Source organism: Macrotis lagotis, chromosome X (genome assembly GCF_037893015.1).
Source record: "Macrotis lagotis isolate mMagLag1 chromosome X, bilby.v1.9.chrom.fasta, whole genome shotgun sequence".
In the NCBI taxonomy this organism is placed as follows: domain Eukaryota; kingdom Metazoa; phylum Chordata; class Mammalia; order Peramelemorphia; family Peramelidae; genus Macrotis; species Macrotis lagotis.
The window spans coordinates 153,443,180-153,453,988 of record NC_133666.1 but is presented as its reverse complement, the minus strand read 5'-3'; the positions used below and the strand labels follow the sequence as shown (position 1 = coordinate 153,453,988).

General features: G+C 36.4%; 1 pseudogene; it reads left to right on the top strand.

Annotated features, from left to right (window-relative positions):
* The first annotated feature begins 283 nt into the window (after positions 1-283).
* LOC141497362 (actin, cytoplasmic 1 pseudogene) lies at positions 284-1,509 on the top strand (annotated as a pseudogene).
* The last annotated feature ends 9,300 nt before the right edge of the window (positions 1,510-10,809 follow it).

The window sequence follows — 10,809 nt, the reverse complement described above, 5'->3', positions numbered from 1 at the left end:
TAAAATCATCTTAAAATTTTTTTGTACATATTTTTGTGTTTTTGACCACAGGGTGGGATCCTGACTTACCACAGTAAGCAGACCAAGGTTTGCTGAAACAGACAAGTTTTAGGGAATTTTTTCTAGCCCCTTCCTCATGCCAGGAGCCAAGCAGCAGTCTTAAAAAAAAAATTACTCAGGTAGCCGTGAGCTCTTCCACCCGGCATGCACTTGCCTCCCCAGCCTCCAGGTGCGGCACCACCGCCTCTCTTTCTCCTAAGGGTTTAGACTTGCCACCTCTGAGTTCACCATGGATGATGATATTGCTGCTCTTGTTGTTGGCTCTGGCATGTGCAAAGCTGGCTTTGCAGGAGATGATGCCCCTCAGGCCATCTTCCCTTCCATTGTTGGCTGCCCAAGACATCAGGCTGTGATGGTGGGTATGGGCCAGAAAGACAGCTACGTGGGAGATGAAGCTCAGAGCAAGAGAGGTATTCTGACTCTGAAATACCCCATTGAACACGATATTGTCACCAACTGGGATGACATGGAGAAAATCTGGCATCATACTTTCTACAATGAGCTCCATGTGGCCCCTGAAGAGCACCCTGTGCTGCTCACAGAAGCTCCCCTGAACCCCAAAGCCAACAGAGAAAAGATGACTCAGATTATGTTTGAGACCTTCAACACCCCAGCTATGTACGTTGCCATCCAGGCTGTGCTGTCCCTATATGCCTCTGGTCGTACCACTGGTATTGTGATGGACTCCGGTGATGGTGTGACCCACACTGTGCCCATCTATGAAGGTTATGTCTTTCCTCATGCCATCCTCCGTCTGAATCTGGCTGGCCGTGATATGACGGACTACCTCATGAAGATTCTGACTGAGAGAGGGTACAGTTTCACTACCACAGCTGAGAGGGAAATCGTGCATGACATCAAGGAGAAGCTGTGCTATGTTGCCCTAGACTTCGAGCAGGAGATGGCCACTGCTGCCTCCAGCTCCTCTCTGGAAAAGAGCTATGAGCTCCCTGACAGGCAGGTTATCACTATTGGCAATGAGAGGTTCCGATGCCCAGAAGCTCTCTTCCAACCTTCTTTCTTAGGTATGTAATCCTGTGGAATTCATGAAACTACCTTCAACTCCATCATGAAGTATGATGTTGACATCTGTAAGGATCTGCATGCCAATACTGTATTGTCTGGTGGTACCACCATGTACCCAGGCATTGCTGACAGGATGCAAAAGGAGATTACAGCCCTAGCCCCCAGCACAATGAAAATCAAGATCATTGCCCCACCTAAGCACAAATACTCTGTCTGGATTGGAGGCTCCATCCTGGCATCTCTTTCTACCTTCCAGCAGATGTGGATCAGCAAGCAGGAGTATGATGAATCTGGGCCTTCCATTGTTCATGGCAAATACTTCTAAATGGACTGTTTGTGTTTGTTTTTGGTTGTTTTGGTTATTTTTTTTGTCAAAAGGGTGTGATAATGGCCCCAAAAAAGAGATGAGATTGGTAAGGCTTTATTTGTTTGTTTTTTTTTGTTTTTTTGTTTGTTTGTTTTTTTGGCTCTTGACTCAGGATTTAAAAACTGGAACAGTGAAGGTGATGAGCAGTCTAAGTATGCTGGAGGCAGACATCCCCAAAGTTCTACAGTGCATCTTCAGGACACTGATTGTACATTTTTTTTAAGTCATTCCAAATAATTGTATAATGCATTGTGACAGAGTTACTTGCCTCTATGAAGGCGGCTATCCTACTCTTAGAGAAAAGGAGCTACTTAAAACATCCAGAAGGGGAAGGGGAGGGGGGAAGGTACTAGTATTGTTTTTCATGTAAATTAATGTAATCCTTTAAAAAAACTTTTTGTATCTTCCGCCTTAATACTTGTTACTTTTTTTTTAATTGTCAACCATCATGGATGGCCCCCTAAAATCCCTCCCTACCCCCAACATAGATGTGAATGAAGACTTTTTTTGCAGTCTCCCCAGGAGTTTAATAAGATTGGTGCCAGTACTTGGGGGAGGGGAGGAGCTTTACCTGTACACTGACTTTTAAGACCAGTTCAAATAAAAGTGCACACGTTAAAGAATCTTGAAAAAAAAAAGTTACTCAGACACATGGGAGTTGCCAAATTCCACTGCTACTTCAGTTTAGTGAAAAGATGATCTTATGGTTTGGGCTTTGTGTTGGGTTGTGACTACAACTTCCAGTGTATCCATACCTGCTGGTTCATCACTTGCTTATTCATCATTGCCACAGGAATTTGAAGAAAATAAATATAGTGAAATGGTATGGCAGATAACTTTTGACTGATGTACATATTGGATTTAAGTAGAGTTGCTTGGAATTATTGACCTCACACTTGCTTCCATAGTTATAACTCCAGTGGCAAGGCAAAGGTCAAGATGACTGGCAATGCCTCAATATACAATGGATGACCCTAGCATCTTCAATGTCTGATCAAGCTGTAAGTACTCCACAGTGCTTCCTTCAGTCACCTTCATGGCCATGGAACAAATTGTTCTCATCCTCCCATTCTGCAGGGAGAAGTCTTTGCATGACTGGGTTAGACACCCTGCTAACTTATCTAACAGATTTGAGGCTTATCACTTACCCTCAGGCTTATTTACCCTGTCTGATGAGCTGGTTTTACCAGGATGTGGTCAAAAGGCATGCTACTGTTTCTTGGAGTCACAGGTTAGAGTTGGGTTAAATCAAATGTACACCAAAGGTTGAAGCAGCTCTGAAAAGGCTTTGGCAACCCTCATATCAGAGGTACTAGACTTCTGCAAACACCCCTTCACTTCTGCTCTGGTGAATGATGATGCACTTGCATGCTTCACAGGACCCATAGACCTCTCAAATTCACAAGATTATCTATCAGAAAGTACAAAGAGCAAGCAGAGATTCAGGCTCAAGCTCATGCAGTTGCAGCTCAGAGACTAGCTAGTATGTAGGTATAATCATAATGATACTAAGGTAGAAAAGAAACTATACTGCCCTCACCACTCCATTGAGTTACATTTTGTACCTGGAGAGTCAAAGTTGGTAGAAGACCCAACAGAATTTGCTTCCCCTTTTAAGAGATGCTGCAGCATCTCCCCACCACCACCACTGCTATTACAGGGTGGGTAGAGGGATAACTAAAGAATTACTCAGGATTTATCATACCATATTAAAATATCAGAACCTTTCAGCAATAAATAATCACTTTTGCCAGTAGAAATCTCAAAGTTCTAATTTATCATCTAGAACTAGATAGGGAATAATTCTGCATACTCTATGAAATGGCACTCATTTCAAGTATATTCAAAAACTACAGAATAAGTATTATATTAAACCCAAGGAGGCAAGATTAGTACTGAAAAGAAGGATGAAGAAAGAACTCCTGGAGGAGATAGCATCTGAAATGAAATTTTTAAAAGAAATGATTTCAAGTATAAGAGACACCATGAGGAAAGGCAGGAGAGCAAGGGGAACAGAAAGTTGTCTTGTTAGAGTGAAGGGTAGTGGTGGGGGGTAGGGAAGAAGGAAAAGGGGAGGAATATCCTAAGAGAAAGCTGGAAAAATAAGTTAGCAGTGGATTGTTGAGACCCTTGAAAGCTAGGCAGAGTACTTTGGACTTAGTAGTCAATAATATATTTTTGACCAGAGAAGTGACATACCAGATCTGTGCAACTAGAAGATAATTCTAGTTATTGTATAAATTAGAAGGAGGAAATTGGAAGACCTCTTAGCAATAGTCCAAGCAGGAAGCCTGTAGTGGATGGCACTGGAAATAAAAAAAGATGGAAGTAAGAGATTTTTACATAATGTAAGATGGGCAGGATGAGATAACTGATTAGATACGACAGGAAGGGGAAAAGAAAAAGGCAAAGTTAGCATCATGATTTTAACTATAGCAGTGTCACTGATAGTTTAAGAGAAAATGTAATAAGCTTGGATGTGAGATTAAAGAGGAGATTAGATGGAAATAGTTGTAGAGGTGGGTCTGGAGTTCATAGAAGTCAAAAGTTAAGAGTTGCATATTTGAGAATCATTCTTAAAGCAGTATTTGAACTCTGGGGAATAAATAAGATGGCTGAGGAACTTGGGAGAATAATCATAATGAGTACCAGAATACAATGAAGGAGACAAAGAAGTAGTGTTTACAGACATATAGGAAGAACAAGGAGTGACTGGTATCTCTGACATCAGGGGGAAAAAGTGAACAACCAAGAGGAGAGAATAATGATAGACAGTGTCAAAAGTTATAAACAGGTCTGTTTAGTCCCTGTTGGACACCATATGTACAGTCCCTCTACTGGGTGTCATATGATAAGTCCCTTTCCTGGACTCTTAAGTTGAGTCCCAGTTCTGGACTCCCTCAATCTTCCCTAGGCAAGGATTGGAGGGGCAGGAGACAACGATGACAAAGGAATCAAGTAATCCATCAAGATCTCCAAGTGTGGAGGCAGCTAGGTGGCGCAGTGGATAGAGCACCGGCCCTGGATTCAGGAGTACCTGAGTTCTAATCCAGCCTCCTACACTTAATAACTACCTAGCTGTGTGGCCTTGGGCAAGTCACTTAACCCCATTTGCCATGCAAAAAACTAAAAAGAAAAGGATAATGATTATGTAATATTCCATTACAATAATTAGCTCATCTGATGCACAGTAAAGTGTACTGTGTACAAAGTAACAACAATATTGTAGGATGATCAGCTCTGAATAACTTAGGTTTTCTCAGCAATACAGTGACCCAAGACAATTCTGAAGTCTTATGATGAAGAATGATATCCATCCCCAGAGAAGGAGCTGATAATGTCTGATTACAGATTGAAGCATACCTTTTTTACTTTATTTTTCTTGAGGTTTCTTTTCTTTGGTGGTGGTGGAGGGGCTATATTTTCTTTCACAACATGAATATTATTGCATTGTTTTGTACATTTACATTAATAACATAAAATTGCTTGATTTTTCATAGTGGAGGAGAGAAAGGGAGAGAATTTGGAACCCAAAGTTTATAAACAAATGCTAAATATCATTTTACATGTAACTGGTAGAAAATAAAATACTAAATAAGGAAAAATAATAATTAGCTCATTTAAGGCAGGGACAATATAATGACTCCTGAAATCTCTCTGATTCCCTACTCTGAGGTTTGAGGGAGTTTATTTTTAAACAGGAAATTATGAATTCAATCACTATTACTGCAAGTCCCCAGTTAGGAAAATTTCCAACATTTAGGAAGAAGTTGAGTTCTATGTTTAAATTTACACTTAAATCTACCTCTAAATAAGGCTCTTGGTACTAGAAAAATTATTCACAAAACAAAAGATTATATTATAGTACTTTAAAAATAGATATAGATAAGCACTGAAAGTAGATGGGAAACTTCTCAGGACTTTTCTCAGTCCTTGGTTACATAGGTAAATTAGTGACATTTATTGGAATCTTCTACTCTGAGATACTTGTAAAGCTGAAGGCCCTCCTCAAAATATCCCTTCTCTGCCAAAGCTTCCTCTCACTTCTTATTCCTTTCATTGTTTGCCTAGAAGGTGCAGATTCTTGATTCAATTTTGTCTATGTCCTACTCCTTTGTCTCCTTTTTCAGACCCTTCAAAAATCTCTAAGTGAACTTGAAATGTCTCCTTCCTTTTATATTGCTAGAGTTAAAAGCTTTGCAGTGTCTCTCACACAATGGCTTTGATTGATTCAATATACCCTAAATGTACATTGAACTGAATGTACCCATTCAGTTCTTTAATCAAGAAATATTCTTATCTCAAAAAAGTGATTATTTTTAATAAGTAGGATAATAAATGGAGCCCATCCTCTCAACTATTTTTAAAAGAGCCATTGTGCTTGGGGTGGCTGTTGCATTCACAGATTCCATCAGATTTCCTGGATGAAACAACCTGTCCATTTGTTACTGACAGCACCTTCAACTTCCTACCTTTGTAGTTAACAGAAAGGAATCATAGAATTTCAGGATTGGAAGGTACATCAATGAACAATTATTTAAAACTGTTTCTGAAGGATATGTTCTTTAATTTTGGTAGCATAGAAAGATAACTTTTTAAAGTTTAGTGAATAGTTCAGGGATGAGAACAAGGGCTAGGAAAACTTTTTTCAGTATAGGGAATAACAGTTATGTTTGCAGGCAGACAGAGAAAAGAGAGTGGAAAAGAAAAGGTTGAATATGTATGAGAAGTGATAATTGTTGGAGTAAAGTCCTAGAGGAAGTAAAAGGAAATGCAATTCAGGAGAAAGATTAGATAGATAGATAGATAGATAGATAGATAGATAGATAGATGGATGGATAGATAGATGACATATATGATAGATAGATAATTATAAATTGATAGATTGACTAATTATCTTTGAGGGAAAGTAGGGCTTCTTCTGACATGACTAAAGGGAAGGAAGAGAGAACAGATGTTGATTCTGAGAAAATATTAAGAAACGGAGCAGGAAATTCCAAGACAGCTTCAATCTTTTCAGTGTATCAAGAGACTATCTGCAATAAGTATGGGAGTAGAAGTACAGGTAGGGGCTGGAGAAGAACAAAAAAAGCTCTAAAATATCATAGCAAATAAAATATGGAACATAGAAGAATTGATAGATATTAGCAAATGTCCAGATGAAATTATAAACCCTTAATTTCTAAGGGGTGAATCAACTTAATTTACTTACCTTTAGGGTTCTCAAAAATGGAATAAACATTTAAACAAATTTTAACTGTAGTAATAAAAGATTATTAATATTAAATCATATTTACATTGCTTAAATTATGATTTTTTTAAAAATTAATTTGTTGTTACATTTTATGTTCTGAATTATCTCCCTCCCTTCCTACCTCACACTAGGGAAGGCCACCATTTGACACAGATCTATATAAATATAAATTTATGTGCGCATATATACTTATATATACATGTATACATTTATATATGTAAAACTATATTATGCAGACTTCTATTTATCAGTTCTTTCTCTGGAAATAGCATTTTCATTCCATAATTTGAGAATTTATAATACTCAGAAAAATTTATTCACAATAATTTTTAGAACAATATTGTTGACACTGTATTCAGTGTCTTAATTCTACTCATTTCACTCTTATTTCTTGCAAGTCTTTTTATGTTTTTCTAAAATCAATCAGTTCATCATTTCTTACAGAATAGTAGTATTCTAGCCATTCTCCTATTGTTGGGTAGCTCTTTAATTTCCATTTCTTTGCCACATCATAGAGAACTGCTATTAATATTTTAGAATATTAAAATACTTTTCATTTTTTCAGATCACCATGGAAAATGATATTGCTGGATCAAAGGATTTACACAGTTTTATAACTCTTTGGACTTAATTCTAGATTATCTTCCAATTTCAGTTTATAATTCCACCAACAATGAATCAGTGTCCCAATTTTTTTACATCTCCTCCAACATTTGTCATTTTCTCCTTCTATCACTTTAGTCAGTTGGAAAGGTATAAGATGATATCTTATTTTAATGTATATTTCTCTAAAAATGATTTAGAACATTTTAATGTGACTATAGTTTTGATTTATTCACTGAAAAATTGCTTGTTCATATTCTTTAACCATTTGTTAGTTGGAGAATGACTTACATTCTTATAAATTTGACAAAGTTCTCTATATTTGAGATATGAGACCTTTATCTGAAGAACTGCCTATAAAAATTTCCCCAGGGTGGCTAGGTGGTCCAGTGGATAAAGCACCGGCCCTGGAGTCAGGAATACCTGGGTTCAAATCAGGTCTCAGACACTTAATAATTACCTAGCTGTGTGGCCTTGGGCAAGCCACTTAACCCCATTTGCCTTGCAAAAACCCTAAAAACAAAAACAAAAAATTTCCCCCAATTTTCTACTTTCCTTCTAATCTTGGTTATAATGATGTTATTTTTCCAACCCCCTTTTAATTTAATGCAATCAATGGTCAATATGACTAAAAAGAAAAATGATCATTTTTAGAAAGGATGTGAGAAAACTAGGACATTAATGATCCGGACCCAGTCTTTCTGGAAAGCAATTTGGAATTATGCCCAAATGGCAATAAACCTATGTATACCCTTTGATCTAACTGCTCGTATACCACTCCTTAGGGCTGTATCCTAAAGAAATCACAAAAAAATGGTAAAAAAAAAAAAACCCTATATATTAAAAGGATTTATAACAGCTCTTTTCATAGTGGCAAAGAATTGGAAATTGATGACCATCAAATGGGGAATGATTGAATAAATGGTGATATATGAATGTGATAGAATACTGTTGTTCTATAAGAAACCATGAGGGAAAGGATATTATAATAATGGAGAGATTTGCATGAACTGATGCTAAGTGAAGTGAAAAGAATCAGAAGAGCATTATATGCACTAAAAGCAAAATGGGGTGATGATCAACTATGACTGACTTTATCATTTCTATAGCACAATAACCAAAGACAATACAGAAACTTGTATGGAGAATGTTATTTATAATTTCATAATCCAGAGAAGGAATTGTAGTATTTAAATGCAGAGTAAAGTTTACTATCTCTAATTTTTTAAGTTGTCTTATGATTTATGTCATTTTTTCTAATTTTTTTCTTCTATCTAGATGTGATTCTTCTTTCACAACATTTTTAATATGAATCTACCTTATTTCCCCATGTATAAGACTCTTCTTTTTTTGAAAAATTTGGGGTCTAAAAACTGGGAGCTTCTTATACAGTGGTTGTAGAATTTTTAATTTTCATTTTCCACTTTTTCACATTTATTGTGTTTGCACTCATAGTCTCACATTTGTTACCATATATTAAGTTATATTTTGCCACATTCTGTCCAGAAACAGCTCAGAAAACATTTTCATACAGTGTTGAATTCAAGTTCAAAGTGATCCAGTTTGTAAAAGTGAATGGGAATTGTGCTGCTGAACATAAGTTTGGCCCTCCTCCAACTGAGAAAATAATCCAAGACTGACTAGGGAAGAAGATAAACGAAAACAGCATGGTAGAAGAAGGTCATGAGAGGCAAGTCAGCAAAATTCTCTGATTTAGAGAGGGAATTGAAGAGTTGGATTGAAGAGCAATGATGGTTCTTCATGAGGCCAGAATAATTGTTGATGAAAAAGAGTGACTAGGGGCAGCGAGGAGGCACAGCAAATAGAGCACTGGACCTGGAGTCAGGAGGACCTGAGTTCAAATTCAGACTGAGACACTTAATAATTACTTAGCTGTGTGACCTTGGGCAAGTCACTTAACCCAACTGCTTTGCAAAAAAAGTGACTGATTTCAAAGGAGAACACAACTGGTGCTTCAGTTCATGAAATGGAATGGACTAAGCATGCATCCATGTACCAGACTTGCCCAGGGTGTAATTCTGGTCAGACCAGAGCACAGGCAGGAGAGCAGTCAGAGCCTCTCCTAAGACAGAGATCTGTCATCAAACACAGAAGAGGACAAGCTAATGGATAGGGGTTTTGACACTGTATGAATTTTATGATAAATAAAACTTAAGTTCAATAACTTTAGGTAATACCTTTTTTCAAATTTTGGGATTCAAAATTAAGATGCATCTTATATATGGGGAAATACAGTATGTTTAGCATCGTTATAGATACAGAGCCTATATTGCACTGCTTTCTGTCAGGGGAGAGGGTGGAAAGGGAGGAAGAAAAATTTAGAAAAAATAATAATTGAAAATTACCATTGGAATTAGTTGCAAAAAAAATTTAAATAGAAAATAATTATTTAATGTAATCAAAATTTTCCATTCTATATCTCAAGATGTTCTCTGTCTTTTGTTCATTCATAACTTCTTCTCCTATCCATAAGTTGAATAGATAATATATTCAATGTTCTTCTAATTTAATTACGATATCTCATTTTATCTGGATCATGTATCCATTTGACTTTAACTTGGTAAATGGTATAAGATACTGGCCTGTGTCCAATTTCTGCCAAAATGCTATTCAGTTATTCCAACAATTTTTACCAAATAGTGAATTCTTATTTCACAAGCTTAAATCTTTTCATTTGTCCATCAAACACAAAGTTATAGCCATTTGTCTGTCTACTCTGTTCCACTGATCTACCTTTCTATTTCTTAAACAATACCAGATAGTTTTGATGAGCGTCAAGCTTTGGCATTGCTAAACCCCCTTCCTTAACATTTTTTTTCATCAATTTCTTCAAAATTGTTGACTATTTGCTCTTCCAAATTAATTCTGCTATTATTTTTTCTAGTTCAGCAAAATTATTTTTTGGCAATTTTGGAATGACATTGAATAAGTAGATTAGTTTAGGTAGAATTGTCATTTTCATTATATTGACTCTTCCCTTCCATGAATGATTAGCAGTTTTGTAACTATTTAAATCTGACTTTATTTGCATAAAAAGTTCAGGAAGTTCCTGGGTTTGTTTTGGCAGGTATAATATCAAGTATTTTATACTATCTATATTATTTTTTTTTTTAGATTTTTCAAGGCAATGGTGTTAAGTGGCTTGCCCAAGGCCACATGGCTAGGTAATTATTGGGTGTCTGAGTCCAGATTTGAGCTCAGGTACTCCTGACTCCAAGGCCTTTCTATGTTATTTTAAATGGCTTATCTCTTACTATCTCTTCTCACAGAGTTTAAATGGTGATATATGGAAATTTTGATGATTTATGTGATTTTATCATGCTACTTTGCTAAAATTATTCATTATTTCAACTAGCTTTTTAAATGAATCTTTAGTATTTTCCAAATATATAGTCTGTAAAAAGAAAGTTCTGATTTCTTTTTCTTCTCTTACTGATATTGATAGTATTTCTAATACAATTTTGAACAATATTGATGA